Below are 13,742 nucleotides of genomic sequence, written 5' to 3'. Positions count from 1 at the left end.
CGAATATTCTTCAGTATTGACGAATATTCTTCAGTATTGACGAATATTCTTCAGTATTGACGAATATTCTTCAGTATTGACGAATATTCTTCAGTATTGACGAATATTCTTCAGTATTGACGAATATTCTTCAGTATTGACGAATATTCTTCAGTATTGACGAATATTCTTCAGTATTGACGAATATTCTTCAGTATTGACGAATATTCTTCAGTATTGACGAATATTCTTCAGTATTGACGAATATTCTTCAGTATTGACGAATATTCTTCAGTATTGACGAATATTCTTCAGTATTGACGAATATTCTTCAGTATTGACGAATATTCTTCAGTATTGAAGAATATTCTTCAGTATTGAAGAATATTCTATAGTATTGAAGAATATTCTTCAGTATTGAAGAATATTCTATTGAAGAATATTCTTCAGTATTGAAGAATATTCTTCAGTACTGAAGAATATTCTTCAGTACTATATTCTTCAGTACTTCAATACTGAAGAATATTCTTCAGTATTGAAGAATATTCTTCAGTATTGAAGAATATTCTTCAGTATTGAAGAATATTCTTCAGTATTGAAGAATATTCTTCAGTATTGAAGAATATTCTTCAGTATTGAAGAATATTCTTCAGTATTGAAGAATATTCTAAAGTATTGAAGAATATTCTTCAGTACTGAAGAATATTCTAAAGTATTGAAGAATATTCTTCAGTATTGAAGAATATTCTTCAGTACTGAAGAATATTCGTCAGTACTGAAGAATATTCTTCAGTACTGAAGAATATTCTTCAGTACTGAAGAATATTCTTCAGTACTGAAGAATATTCTTCAGTACTGAAGAATATTCTTCAGTATTGAAGAATATTCTTCAGTATTGAAGAATATTCTTCAGTATTGAAGAATATTCTATTGAAGAATATTCTTCAGTATTGAAGAATATTCTTCAGTATTGAAGAATATTCTATTGAAGAATATTCTTCAGTATTGAAGAATATTCTTCAGTATTGAAGAATATTCTTCAGTATTGAAGAATATTCTTCAGTATTGAAGAATATTCTTCAGTATTGAAGAATATTCTTCAGTATTGAAGAATATTCTATAGTATTGAAGAATATTCTTCAGTATTGAAGAATATTCTATTGAAGAATATTCTTCAGTATTGAAGAATATTCTATTGAAGAATATTCTTCAGTATTGAAGAATATTCTTCAGTATTGAAGAATATTCTATTGAAGAATATTCTTCAGTATTGAAGAATATTCTATTGAAGAATATTCTTCAGTATTGAAGAATATTCTATTGAAGAATATTCTTCAGTATTGAAGAATATTCTTCAGTATTGAAGAATATTCTATTGAAGAATATTCTTCAGTATTGAAGAATATTCTTCAGTATTGAAGAATATTCTATTGAAGAATATTCTATTGAAGAATATTCTTCAGTATTGAAGAATATTCTTCAGTATTGAAGAATATTCTTCAGTATTGAAGAATATTCTATTGAAGAATATTCTATTGAAGAATATTCTTCAGTATTGAAGAATATTCTTCAGTACTGAAGAATATTCTTCGGTATTGAAGAATATTCTTCAATACTGAAGAATATTCTTCAATAGAATATTCTTCAATACTGAAGAATATTCTTCAATACTATAGAATATTCTTCAATAGAATATTCTTCAATACTATAGAATATTCTTCAATACTGAAGAATATTCTTCAATACTGAAGAATATTCTTCAATACTGAAGAATATTATTCAGTACTGAAGAATATTCTTCAGTACTGACGAATATTCTTCAGTACTGAAGAATATTCTTCAGTACTGAAGAATATTCTTCAATACTGAAGAATATTCTTCAATACTGAAGAATATTCTTCAATACTGAAGAATATTCTTCAATACTGAAGAATATTCTTCAGTATTGAAGAATATTCTTCAGTATTGAAGAATATTCTATTGAAGAATATTCTTCAGTATTGAAGAATATTCTTCAGTATTGAAGAATATTCTATTGAAGAATATTCTATTGAAGAATATTCTTCAGTATTGAAGAATATTCTTCAGTACTGAAGAATATTCTTCGGTATTGAAGAATATTCTTCAATACTGAAGAATATTCTTCAATACTATATAATATTCTTCAATACTGAAGAATATTCTTCAATACTGAAGAATATTCTTCAATACTGAAGAATATTCTTCAATACTGAAGAATATTCTTCAGTACTGACGAATATTCTTCAGTACTGAAGAATATTCTTCAATACTGAAGAATATTCTTCAGTACTGAAGAATATTCTTCAATACTGAAGAATATTCTTCAATACTGAAGAATATTCTTCAATACTGAAGAATATTCTTCAGTATTGAAGAATATTCTTCAGTACTGAAGAATATTCTTCAGTACTGAAGAATATTCGTCAGTACTGAAGAATATTCGTCAGTACTGAAGAATATTCTTCAGTATTGAAGAATATTCTTCAGTATTGAAGAATATTCTTCAGTACTGAAGAATATTCTTCAGTACTGAAGAATATTCTTCAGTATTGAAGAATATTCTTCAGTATTGAAGAATATTCTTCAGTATTGAAGAATATTCTTCAGTATTGAAGAATATTCTTCAGTATTGAAGAATATTCTTCAGTATTGAAGAATATTCTTCAGTATTGAAGAATATTCTATAGTATTGAAGAATATTCTATTGAAGAATATTCTTCAGTATTCAAGAATATTCTATTGGAGAATATTCTTCAGTATTGAAGAATATTCTATTGAAGAATATTCTATTGAAGAATATTCTTCAGTATTGAAGAATATTCTATTGAAGAATATTCTTCAGTATTGAAGAATATTCTATTGAAGAATATTCTTCAGTATTGAAGAATATTCTTCAGTATTGAAGAATATTCTTCAGTATTGAAGAATATTCTTCAGTATTGAAGAATATTCTTCAGTATTGAAGAATATTTTTCAGTATTGAAGAATATTCTTCAGTATTGAAAAATATTCTTCAGTATTGAAGAATATTCTATAGTATTGAAGAATATTCTATTGAAGAATATTCTTCAGTATTGAAGAATATTCTATTGAAGAATATTCTTCAGTATTGAAGAATATTCTATTGAAGAATATTCTTCAGTATTGAAGAATATTCTATTGAAGAATATTCTTCAGTATTGAAGAATATTCTTCAGTATTGATGAATATTCTTCAGTATTGAAGAATATTCTTCAGTATTGAAGAATATTCTTCAGTATTGAAGAATATTCTTCAGTACTGAAGAATATTCTTCAGTACTGAAGAATATTCTTCAGTATTGAAGAATATTCTTCAGTATTGAAGAATATTCTTCAGTATTGAAGAATATTCTTCAGTATTGAAGAATATTCTTCAGTATTGAAGAATATTCTTCAGTATTGAAGAATATTCTTCAGTATTGAAGAATATTCTTCAGTACTGAAGAATATTCTTCAGTACTGAAGAATATTCGTCAGTACTGAAGAATATTCTTCAGTATTGAAGAATATTCTATTGAAGAATATTCTTCAGTATTGAAGAATATTCTTCAGTATTGAAGAATATTCTTCAGTATTGAAGAATATTCTTCAGTATTGAAGAATATTCTTCAGTATTGTATTGAAGAATATTCTTCAGTATTGAAGAATATTCTTCAGTATTGAAGAATATTCTTCAGTATTGAAGAATATTTTTCAGTATTGAAGAATATTCTTCAGTATTGAAGAATATTCTTCAGTACTGAAGAATATTCTTCAGTATTGAAGAATATTCTTCAGTATTGAAGAATATTCTTCAGTATTGAAGAATATTTTTCAGTATTGAAGAATATTCTTCAGTATTGAAGAATATTCTTCAGTATTGAAGAATATTCTATAGTATTGAAGAATATTCTATTGAAGAATATTCTTCAGTATTGAAGAATATTCTATTGAAGAATATTCTTCAGTATTGAAGAATATTCTATTGAAGAATATTCTATTGAAGAATATTCTTCAGTATTGAAGAATATTCTATTGAAGAATATTCTTCAGTATTGAAGAATATTCTATTGAAGAATATTCTTCAGTATTGAAGAATATTTTTCAGTATTGAAGAATATTCTTCAGTATTGAAGAATATTCTTCAGTACTGAAGAATATTCTTCAGTATTGAAGAATATTCTTCAATACTGAAGAATATTCTTCAATAGAATATTCTTCAATACTGAAGAATATTCTTCAATAGAATATTCTTCAATACTATAGAATATTCTTCAATACTATAGAATATTCTTCAATACTGAAGAATATTCTTCAATACTGAAGAATATTCTTCAATACTGAAGAATATTATTCAGTACTGAAGAATATTCTTCAGTACTGACGAATATTCTTCAGTACTGAAGAATATTCTTCAATACTGAAGAATATTCTTCAATACTGAAGAATATTCTTCAATACTGAAGAATATTCTTCAATACTGAAGAATATTCTTCAATACTGAAGAATATTCTTCAATACTGAAGAATATTCTTCAGTACTGAAGAATATTCTTCAACGAACCTTCATTTACTTCTGAATGTTTAGCAAAAATAGAGTTACAAATTGTAATTTATATACAAGAAGGTACATTGTGTTTGTGGGAATACATAGCATAATACAGTAATTACACTCTTGTAAAGCCGCTAGTACGCGCAGCGTTTCTGGCAGGTGCGTAATCTAACAGATAATTTAAAATAGGTAAATTATATAAAACTGAATAAAATCTCATTCATTTGGTACATGTATGTTTCTTATAGTTTGTGTATACATTTTATTGTATATATTTCATTTTCCAAAAATAAATCTCATTAACTACTCGGGTATCCAATTACGTCGAGGCGACGAATGACCGTACAGGTTGCGACAATGTGACGTCAACTGAAAATGAGAAAGGTGATTGGCTATTGAGTCCACCTGCTCATTCAGGCGCAACGGAACGTTATTTTGCCCCTAGAATTAGCCGAGTAGAGGTGTACAAGTTAGTGTTAGGGCGTGATGTTACTCTTAGCTGGTAGCCCGTTACCCTTTGGGGTTCGCTTTGGTGACAGACCCCTAGGTTACACTGTCACTCTGTACACCGTCAAAACGCACATAGGGGCAAAGATCTCTATTATTGTTAGCTGTCGTATATACCCCGTGTTGGGGTGTATATATAGTGCGATATGTGTTAGTCCTGACCCATAATCAGTACTAAAAGATATTTAATAATGTTTACGTACTGTATTGATTTGTAACATTGGTATTTTTTTCCACAGTAGTCTTGAAGGAGGGATGATTGGAGTCATACCCTGGCGAGCAGAAGGTGGTGGCAGATGTTCCAGTAGTGGTACTTGAGTTACCAAGGTATGATGGGCCTATCCGGCACACTGGAAATAGTTAGAGGCATAGTAATATTGTATTAGGAATAGCGTAATTTAGAGCCTAATTTGGGCAATGGAAGTTTGAGCAGTTATTACTACAGCCATATTAGGACCCCCATCAGTTGTTTTAAATATGAAAAGGTATGAGTTACACCACTTAACAACTTTTTACGGTAATTAATGTTAAAATAGTATAAAAATCTAGTGTGGAAGGAGGATGGTGGTGTTGCTTCCGGTAACTTTGCTGATTGAGAGTAGTGAATAAGTCTGTGGATAGGCTTTGGGCGCTCTCGGTCGGGGTCGAGTGTAGTTATCAAATTTTAAAGTGCTGTTGTCCCCCCCCCCTCCCCCCCACACTTTAAAGTGTTCGGGTTACGTGGGTACATAATTTGACGTATGAGGGGGGGGGGGGAACTGTTGACAATACGTAGCCTTCCTGTCCTCGTCGAAGGACGTAGACATAAATTGACCGGAGTCGTTTTCGGTACATAGTTGATAAAAAAACATTATTCAAATATTACTGCCATTATTAAGTGAATTTGTTTATAATGTTGAATATACAGCATGAAATAAGCGCGACCTCCTTCGTAGGACAAAGATGTCATAAAAAATATTGAGCTTTATCATTTATACGTGTAGGTGATAAGGTTATGGTTGACTTGCGACCAATGGTTGATTAATTTCAACTGGAGATGTGAGCCTCGTGACAGTATTTGTGATGTTTACTGTAGGTGTCTGGCGACAGTACACGTGGGAGTGTGTAGGTGGTGGTGGTTGTTGATATTGGTGTAATTGTGTAGTGAGCGGGATAGCGTGCGCTCTAACAGTGTAGTTTGAGGCAAAAGTGAAAAAAAACATGTCAAGAGTAAGTCACTTTTGTAAGTTAAGGTTGAGCTTCAGCTATTGGTCCACGAGTTGTTGGTTATCATTGTGTAGCAGGAAGTATATGGTGTGGGCTTGATTTTGTAGTGTTAATTGAGAATTGTGTACTAGGAACATAGTCTCCTTTCCGTGTAACATAATAATGCAATTTTGTGATATAGGTACCCTAATTACTAGTGGTAGGTAATTAATTGGCAGTTAATGTTGTCTAGCCAGAACTAAGAGATTGTGATAAGGGAGGATGATTATGCGCGATCAGGAAACCCGAATAAATTTCAATTTCGTGTTTAGCTTCGGATTGTAGGTATACCCGACATGGTGTTTTGAGTGTGGGGTTGAGTGTTTTTGAGTATTGTCATGGCTGCGCTTTGATGGTATTGAAAAAAAAATTAGCTCTCGTCAGAGCTGCGAGACACACGTTGCTAAACTATAATACATAGCAAAACATAACAGCGTTTAGATGATGGAAGACATCAGAAAGTAATCTACAAATTGTTAGTTAGAAATATAGAATATGATGGGAAAAGATTTTGGATGGAAGAAATAATTGTGTAAGGAGTTAGGACTAGAGTGTTCATAAATCGATGTTTGTAGCCCTTAATAACAATTGTTATTAAGGTTAAATGGATGGATATTATGCATTATATTTCATGCAGATCAGCGTGTGGAGAGGTGCGGGCCGGGCGAAACAGCAATGGTGAAGTATGTATTTGTGGTGAAAGCAGCATTGGTGGAGACCAACCAACGCCACACTGGAGAGTAATGGAAGAGGCTGTGACCTGCAGGTGAGTGATATGTTATATCAACACATCTTCCTCCAAGAATTTAGTTACGTAGTGCATAAAACTGAAATCCCAAGTAGTACTAAATATATTATCATTCCTGAATGAATCATGTGGTGTACTTTGAGCATTAGACGTCATGAGACCCAGCCTTACTAGACGGAGCACTTTTATTATGTAATAAAACTAAATGGCTGTAAGTGAACATAACGTGTGGAAGCTTTGTTGTGTGTGTGTATCTGAATGCTACGCGGTATTCATCCATAGATGGTGAAATAGACATGAAGAACAGGTCACACACTCGCAGCTCCCAGAGAAGAGATTAAGCTTAGTTGATAAACCCCCCCCCCCCTTCCCCCCCCCCCCCCCACAGTGTCTGGAAGGTGGACTGGCGCTTGGATTCATAACTCGATGCATGTCCCATTTCAAAATTGGCCCCTGAGGCACCCCCTCCCCTCCCTCCTAAGGTGTCTTGTTGTTTGAACAGTGCATTGGTGTGTATTTGAGATAGTAATGGTGATAAGGAATGTTTATCGTATATGAATGTTCAGAATCCTGAATAGAATATAGTTTCGCAGGTGACACGGTTGAGGACCCTCGAGGTGGATGACGTTGGTACCATCGTGTGTAGTTACTCTAGGGACACAACCTCCAGCTGTTGAAGGATCCAGTTTCTGTCTTGGATACAAGGTACGAAAGAATTAAAATAGGTCGTAAATGTTGATAGTGGAGAATCGTCTAGCATCTAATTAGATATCCAGCGGGTTTTGAATAGTTATTAATGTGGATTGATATTGAAAGTTGAATATATATAATAGAGAAATAGGATGGAGTCGCGTAGAAGGGGTTGTCCTTACAGAGGGCATTAAATGTGTTGTCAATGAATGGGAAATATATAGTTGATGTAGATAAATATTGTTGGGGAATTGTTGAATCGTAAAGGGATAGATAGTTGTAGGGAATCATAAGTAAATAATTAAAATAGAGGTACCTAAATTGCTAATAATCTTCTGACTGTAATCCATTAATATAAAGTACGTAATTAGGAAGAATAGGTTTACAATTACCTAATATTTAAACTAAAAAGTACCTAATTGCATATTCATATTGTTGTACATAGTTGGTTTAAAAATTGATTATATCTAGTGGTCCCCAATCTCGTAATCATGTACCCAATGCAAAAAACAACTTTACCATTGTGATCATTGGTGTGTTATGTGGTTTCAATTAGCTGTATGGTGCCTATTAATCTTAGTTTAAATTAGCAATGAAGCTGTCAATGCATTCGGAGGTTTAATATACCAATGTGGTTGAATATACGTGTACGTACTAATCTGAGGTATAGTTTGTTGCAATGTATGAATCACGTTATTAAATCCGCTAGAATTGAGGTAGTAAAAATTATCTTACAATAAGGACTTTGCCGAAACGCTGCGCGTACTAATGGCCTTACAAGTGTAAATACCATGCTATGTATTATAAAAAAAGGCAATGTACCTTGTATATATAAATGTTATTGTATTCCCTAGAATGCCAAGGTAATAAGTTTTTAATATGTGAAACGTTACCGAAATGAAGTGAAATTGGTTATAGATATAAATGTAAAGCAGACGTGAATGTAGTGTTAGATCATTGACTGTAAATGACTTACCCTACTGTAAATGCTGGCTATATAAAAAACTAATATTGTCTTTCAGTTACAATTTGTTATGGGTGACAATTGATTTATCTTTGACCAGCATCACGGGTCCAAGTCTGTTGCTGTTACCTTCCTTGGGGTTTGAACTACGAATTTTCTCTGCAATTAAATAAAATTTATGCATTGGCCTCGTGCATGTTTTATTAAGTGAATAAATAAATCATTAAGTCTTGTATTAAGTAACGTAACCTAGGTTTAACTATTTCGTGAGGTACAAGCGTGATGCTTTTGACTTTAATGTTACGCAATACCAATATAATTTGAATGTACCTAAATTTATGAATATAATTTATGCGGGTCAAGCTGCACGTTATTTACTCTTACTGGTTTTGCAATTGTGATTGTTTAACTGTTGTTTGGCATTAAGTTATCAAGTAACTGAGGTAGGTTGTGATAGGCGCGGAGTAGGCCCCCCCCCCCCCTTGCCTCGTGCTTTAAGATTAGTGGGCCTTCATTTACGTTTAGTTACAAAAGCTAATTATTCCCGCAAATTATGCAGCGTCTTGCTGCATGTATGTATTTATTACTGGTTGACACACATGTTGATTATTTTGCTTATCGCTTGACCTAATAACTTAAGTCAGGTAGGTGCTGTGACACAGGCCTCCGGCCCCTAGCTTTAAGTTTTCATGGAGTTGTAATTTCCATAAGTGACCTTAATTTATTAATGATTGTTATGCAGTGTCAAGCTGCATGTTTTTATGTGTTTTGACATTCGTTTGTTGAACTTGTGGTTTGGATTTACATAATAACTTAGTCAGGTAGGATGTGATAGTTGCAGGGATCGGGCCCTTGCCTCTTGCTTGAAGTTTATTCTGGGCGTGCATTTACGTATAGTTTCCTGTGGCAAATTCCTTCATTTGACATTGCTGTTGCTTGATGTTTTTACTTAACTGGTTTACAATTATGTTGACTGGTTTACAATTATGTTGACTTGTCAGCTAGGATGTACTAGACGCTGTCTTGGGGCCTCATGCCTCTCTTTAAGTTTATCTTGGACTCGTATTCTGATTAGTTCGTTCAGGAATTTATTGCTATTTATGCATTGCTTAAGTGCATGTCATTTTACTTATCGTTTGACCTTTATACTTGTTTTGTTTACTTTGTCATTGGTAATGTATAGCTGTCGGTACTTAGTTTGGTTTTTGAGTACCAGTAAACGTTTCCAGTCTGTTTGTGTACCGGGTGTAAGGGGAAATAATCTGCAGGCTCCCGGGCCGCTGGTTATCCGACGTGTTGTCTGGTCGGTGTAGGCCGGAAGGTTTTCACATGCACCGACGTGTTGGCTGCCTTCGTTGAGGGGTTGATGTCCGGGCGATGTTTTTCGTGGGACGTGTGACTGTTGTAGCTGGCGATGGTCAGTTTGGTGTGTTGCATCTGGTGCAGCCGTCTGCCCTAGTGTCCGAGCCGGCACTGTTCGTACGTTGTTACTCCATTTTGTTGTGCAGCTGCTGTTGGTGTTGCGGCTGGTGAGATTCCGGCCAGTCGGTGTTGTAGCTGCTGTGGGTACAGCTGTTGCTGTCCCAGGTTGGTGCTGTTGAGGTGGAAGATGGTCCAGCTGGAGGTGTTGCAGCTGATGTTCAGATGCCGGATTCTACAGTTGACATTTGTCAAGTGTTTAAGGGCTTATTTTGCCCTTGTTGACCACTAGTGTTCGTTTTTTGGATGGTAGGTTATTGTTTGTTTGTTTAAGGTTAGGGGTTTCCGTGCTTACTTCCTCCTCCCCAGTGTGGGAGAAATAGTTATTGATGTATTTATAGAGTTCCTACTGTATGATAGTATTACTTAAGTCCTTTATTATTAGGTCCGGGTTTTAGTCGCGTTAGTTATCGGGTGCCTTTGCTTGACTTGTTATCGTTTTATGTGGCATTTTCCGCCATGCCCTCGGTGTGTCCCGTACTATGCCCATTAGCTGGGCCAGTTCGTTACGGCCTTAGCCGGGACCCCTGTGGAGGCCTTAGCTGGCGGTGGCCGGCCTGTTAGCCGGCTACTTGTCCTGGGACGTAGTAGTTTGGAAGGAGTATTTTGTGCTTTTCCTTATCCCTCTAGTGGTTGTCTGTGTTTTACATGTTAGTGCAAACTGAGTTATATTTGTAAGTTACTAGTTATTGTTTGTGAATGTGTGTGTATATGTAAATGTGTGTATATTGAATAGTTGCTAGAATAATGTATATTAGTCATTCATTGTATTATTCGCATCATGTCGGTATGAAAATATTAAGAGAGTGGTAGTTTGTTTACTATGTTCGTCGTTATTTATGTTAGTTTACTATATTAATGAGAAGACATAATCGACATTGACGGATCCGTAGCCTTCGTTGTGTGCATTTAAGTTTGCTTCAGATCCCCAGATATTTAAGTTCTTGGGGTACTGGTGGTCGCAGACTGCTGATGGAGACTGAGAGTAAAGACAATTACGCGTCTTAATGGAGTATTTTAGGCTAACTATTGAGGTGTAAAATGGTTTGGGAGGGCAACATACAATGGAGATGACTGTAAGGGGGAGTGTTACCAAACTTATAAATTGTGTTCGTGTCACTGTGGACGGAAGGATGTTGCAGTTGCGCCTTAGGAGCCGTTTTTTATATTAGATGTATGGTTTTATTGATAAATTAGGATATTATATACATGATATACTCGTCATGTAAATATTGATTGTTTGGTTTTTTGATAATAATATATTAGAAGATTTAGAAATGAAATATTGGTTGCTAGATCCCTCCCCCTGGATTAACTTGTGCCCTTGACCCAGATACGGTAACTGTATCCCCCCCCCCCCAAATAATTGTTTGTTAGTGGTTGTTGTTTTTCCCGGTAAAGTTCTGCTTGGGTTGTTAGTTACGTTACTTCGCTACCGAGTAGTTTCCTGGAAGACTTTTGTTTCTCTTCCTTTCCCGTGTAGTCACTGCTTTCCCCTGTTCCAGTGTTCCTTTTCAGAATTTCGCACAGGGTATCACCCTGGCTTTATCCATTAATGAGGCTTGTGGAAATGTCCCCCTCCTGTTAGAAAATAATTTCAGCAGTACCCTTAAGGGTTAGGTTCGTTGGCTGTCTCGTTCATAGTGCATGGCCGTTTGTGGCCACCCTTACTGCCTTAATACTTCCAGAACCGACTACGGAAGGCGCACGAGGTACACCATTGATGAACAAGGAAAAGGGATGGAGCCCGAGGGCAAGACTACTGCGGCCATGATGTCGACAGACATTCGTAGTTACAGCGGGCAGGCGCCGCGTTGGGCCTTGGGGGTGCTCCGGCGGAACCCCCAAATTGATAAGGCTGCAGATAGCTAAGAAATACTCCGAAGAATTGTAATGATTGTAAATAAAATAATGCAAGTTTCATATAGTATTTCTAGATTGTTATTAATTGTATTATAGTTTATAAAGAATAATCATTATAAATATTGGTTAATACTTGATTGTTAAGGACCAGTCAATAAATAGTTAAAAATCATTGTAAATCGGTAATTTAGTAATTAAAAAGAATAGGTCATTATACTATTTAATATAAATATATAATAAAAGTTAATAAATAAGTCCAATATTAGCAATATAAAAAAAACAAGTGGGCAATGTGAGGCCGTTTTGTTTGAACCTCAGAAAAGTAAGTTTGTAGTATTGTTAGCGTTGAACGTTCTGTAGTGAGAAATGTCGAAACCAATGTTAAAGTAAAAGTGTATAGAGAAGTACAATAGGAAATAGATATGAATAATACGTTTGATGTTTGTAACAGTTTTGGTCAGTTGCACAATAGTTACTGTGTTGGGAGAGTGTTTGTCTGAGAAAATCTCGTATCTCACGGAATGTGACGGAGAGGGCAAAGATATTTTGATTATGAATCATTGAAGGAAGTAGTGAGAATATTAACTTTGAGGGTTAATGTGTTAATATTTAGTGTGGTTGATGTACAGTAATATAGTATTATCTAAGAATATATGAACGTGAAATGTTAAATAGGATTGTTGTAATTGTACTAATTGAATATGTGCGCCGGGAAGGGGTAGAAATACCCTAAGGTACTCGTGAGTGTTTGTTAACAATATATTTTAAACTTGTGTATTAAGATAGTTGAAGTTTAATACATAATGTGCTTTCGATTGTAAAGTGATTGAAGTGTGTATAGTTATCAATAAGTAGTGTAGCACGTAAAATAGTTTTGATGTGTGATATCATTGATAGACAGTATACCTGGGACCTACAAGAATTTTGCCCCGAGTGTAACATTGAAATGGTGTGCTTACTATATTTAAGAGTATTGTTGTACTGTGTATTTGTAATCAGTGAATTTGTGCGGCCCCCTTTATGTTGTGCAGTTAGAGGTGAGTAGAAATATCCTAAATTACTGTATCCGTTTGAGATGTAATGATTATTATTGTGTAAATAAACATACTTTAATTGAAGGTTGTTTTTTGTAAATTTGTTTTTAACAACCTCTTGTGTTTTGTCCTGAGTCAAAGGTGACACGTACGTATGTATAATATATATAATAATCGGGAAAAGAAAAATACATTAGTAAAATGAAAGCATTATATTAAAAAAAAAATTAAAGAATAGTTGTGAAAAACGTTTATTATTATTACAAATTATTTATTGAAAATTAAACTGAATATTGAAACATAATAATAATAAATATTAAAAAAAAGGAATAATATATAGTTTAGAGGAATAATAATGAATAAAGAATATTTTTGAATAATCTTCAATATTGCAGAATAATACTGAAGAATATTCTTCAATACTGAAGAATATTCTTCAGTATTAAAGAATATTCTTCAGTATTGAAGAATATTCTTCAGTATTGAAGAATATTCTTCAGTATTGAAGAATATTCTTCAGTATTGAAGAATATTCTTCAGTACTGAAGAATATTCTTCAGTACTGAAGAATATTCTTCAGTACTGAAGAATAATCTTCAGTATTGAAGAATAATCTTCAGTATTGAAGAATATTCTTCAGTATTGAAGAATATTCTATAGTA

The 13,742-nt window shown here is 33.6% G+C and overlaps 1 long non-coding RNA gene across 4 annotated transcripts; it reads left to right on the top strand.

Annotated features, from left to right (window-relative positions):
* The first annotated feature begins 4,896 nt into the window (after positions 1-4,896).
* LOC138357091 (uncharacterized) lies at positions 4,897-13,164 on the top strand. 4 transcript variants are annotated; one of them, XR_011224764.1, is made up of 5 exons: positions 4,897-5,019; positions 5,297-5,384; positions 6,940-7,068; positions 7,636-7,755; positions 11,872-13,164. It is a non-coding gene; the product is annotated as an uncharacterized lncRNA (long non-coding RNA). The 4 variants fall into 4 exon arrangements; XR_011224761.1 differs by having other exon boundaries at positions 4,900-5,019; positions 7,644-7,755; XR_011224762.1 differs by lacking the exon at positions 4,897-5,019 and adding an exon at positions 5,032-5,052 and having other exon boundaries at positions 7,644-7,755.
* The last annotated feature ends 578 nt before the right edge of the window (positions 13,165-13,742 follow it).

This window comes from Procambarus clarkii, chromosome 76 (genome assembly GCF_040958095.1).
Source record: "Procambarus clarkii isolate CNS0578487 chromosome 76, FALCON_Pclarkii_2.0, whole genome shotgun sequence".
Classification (NCBI taxonomy): Eukaryota; Metazoa; Arthropoda; class Malacostraca; order Decapoda; family Cambaridae; genus Procambarus; species Procambarus clarkii.
The sequence above is the reverse complement of the archived record's forward strand: the minus strand, read 5'-3'. Positions and strand labels throughout refer to the sequence as shown.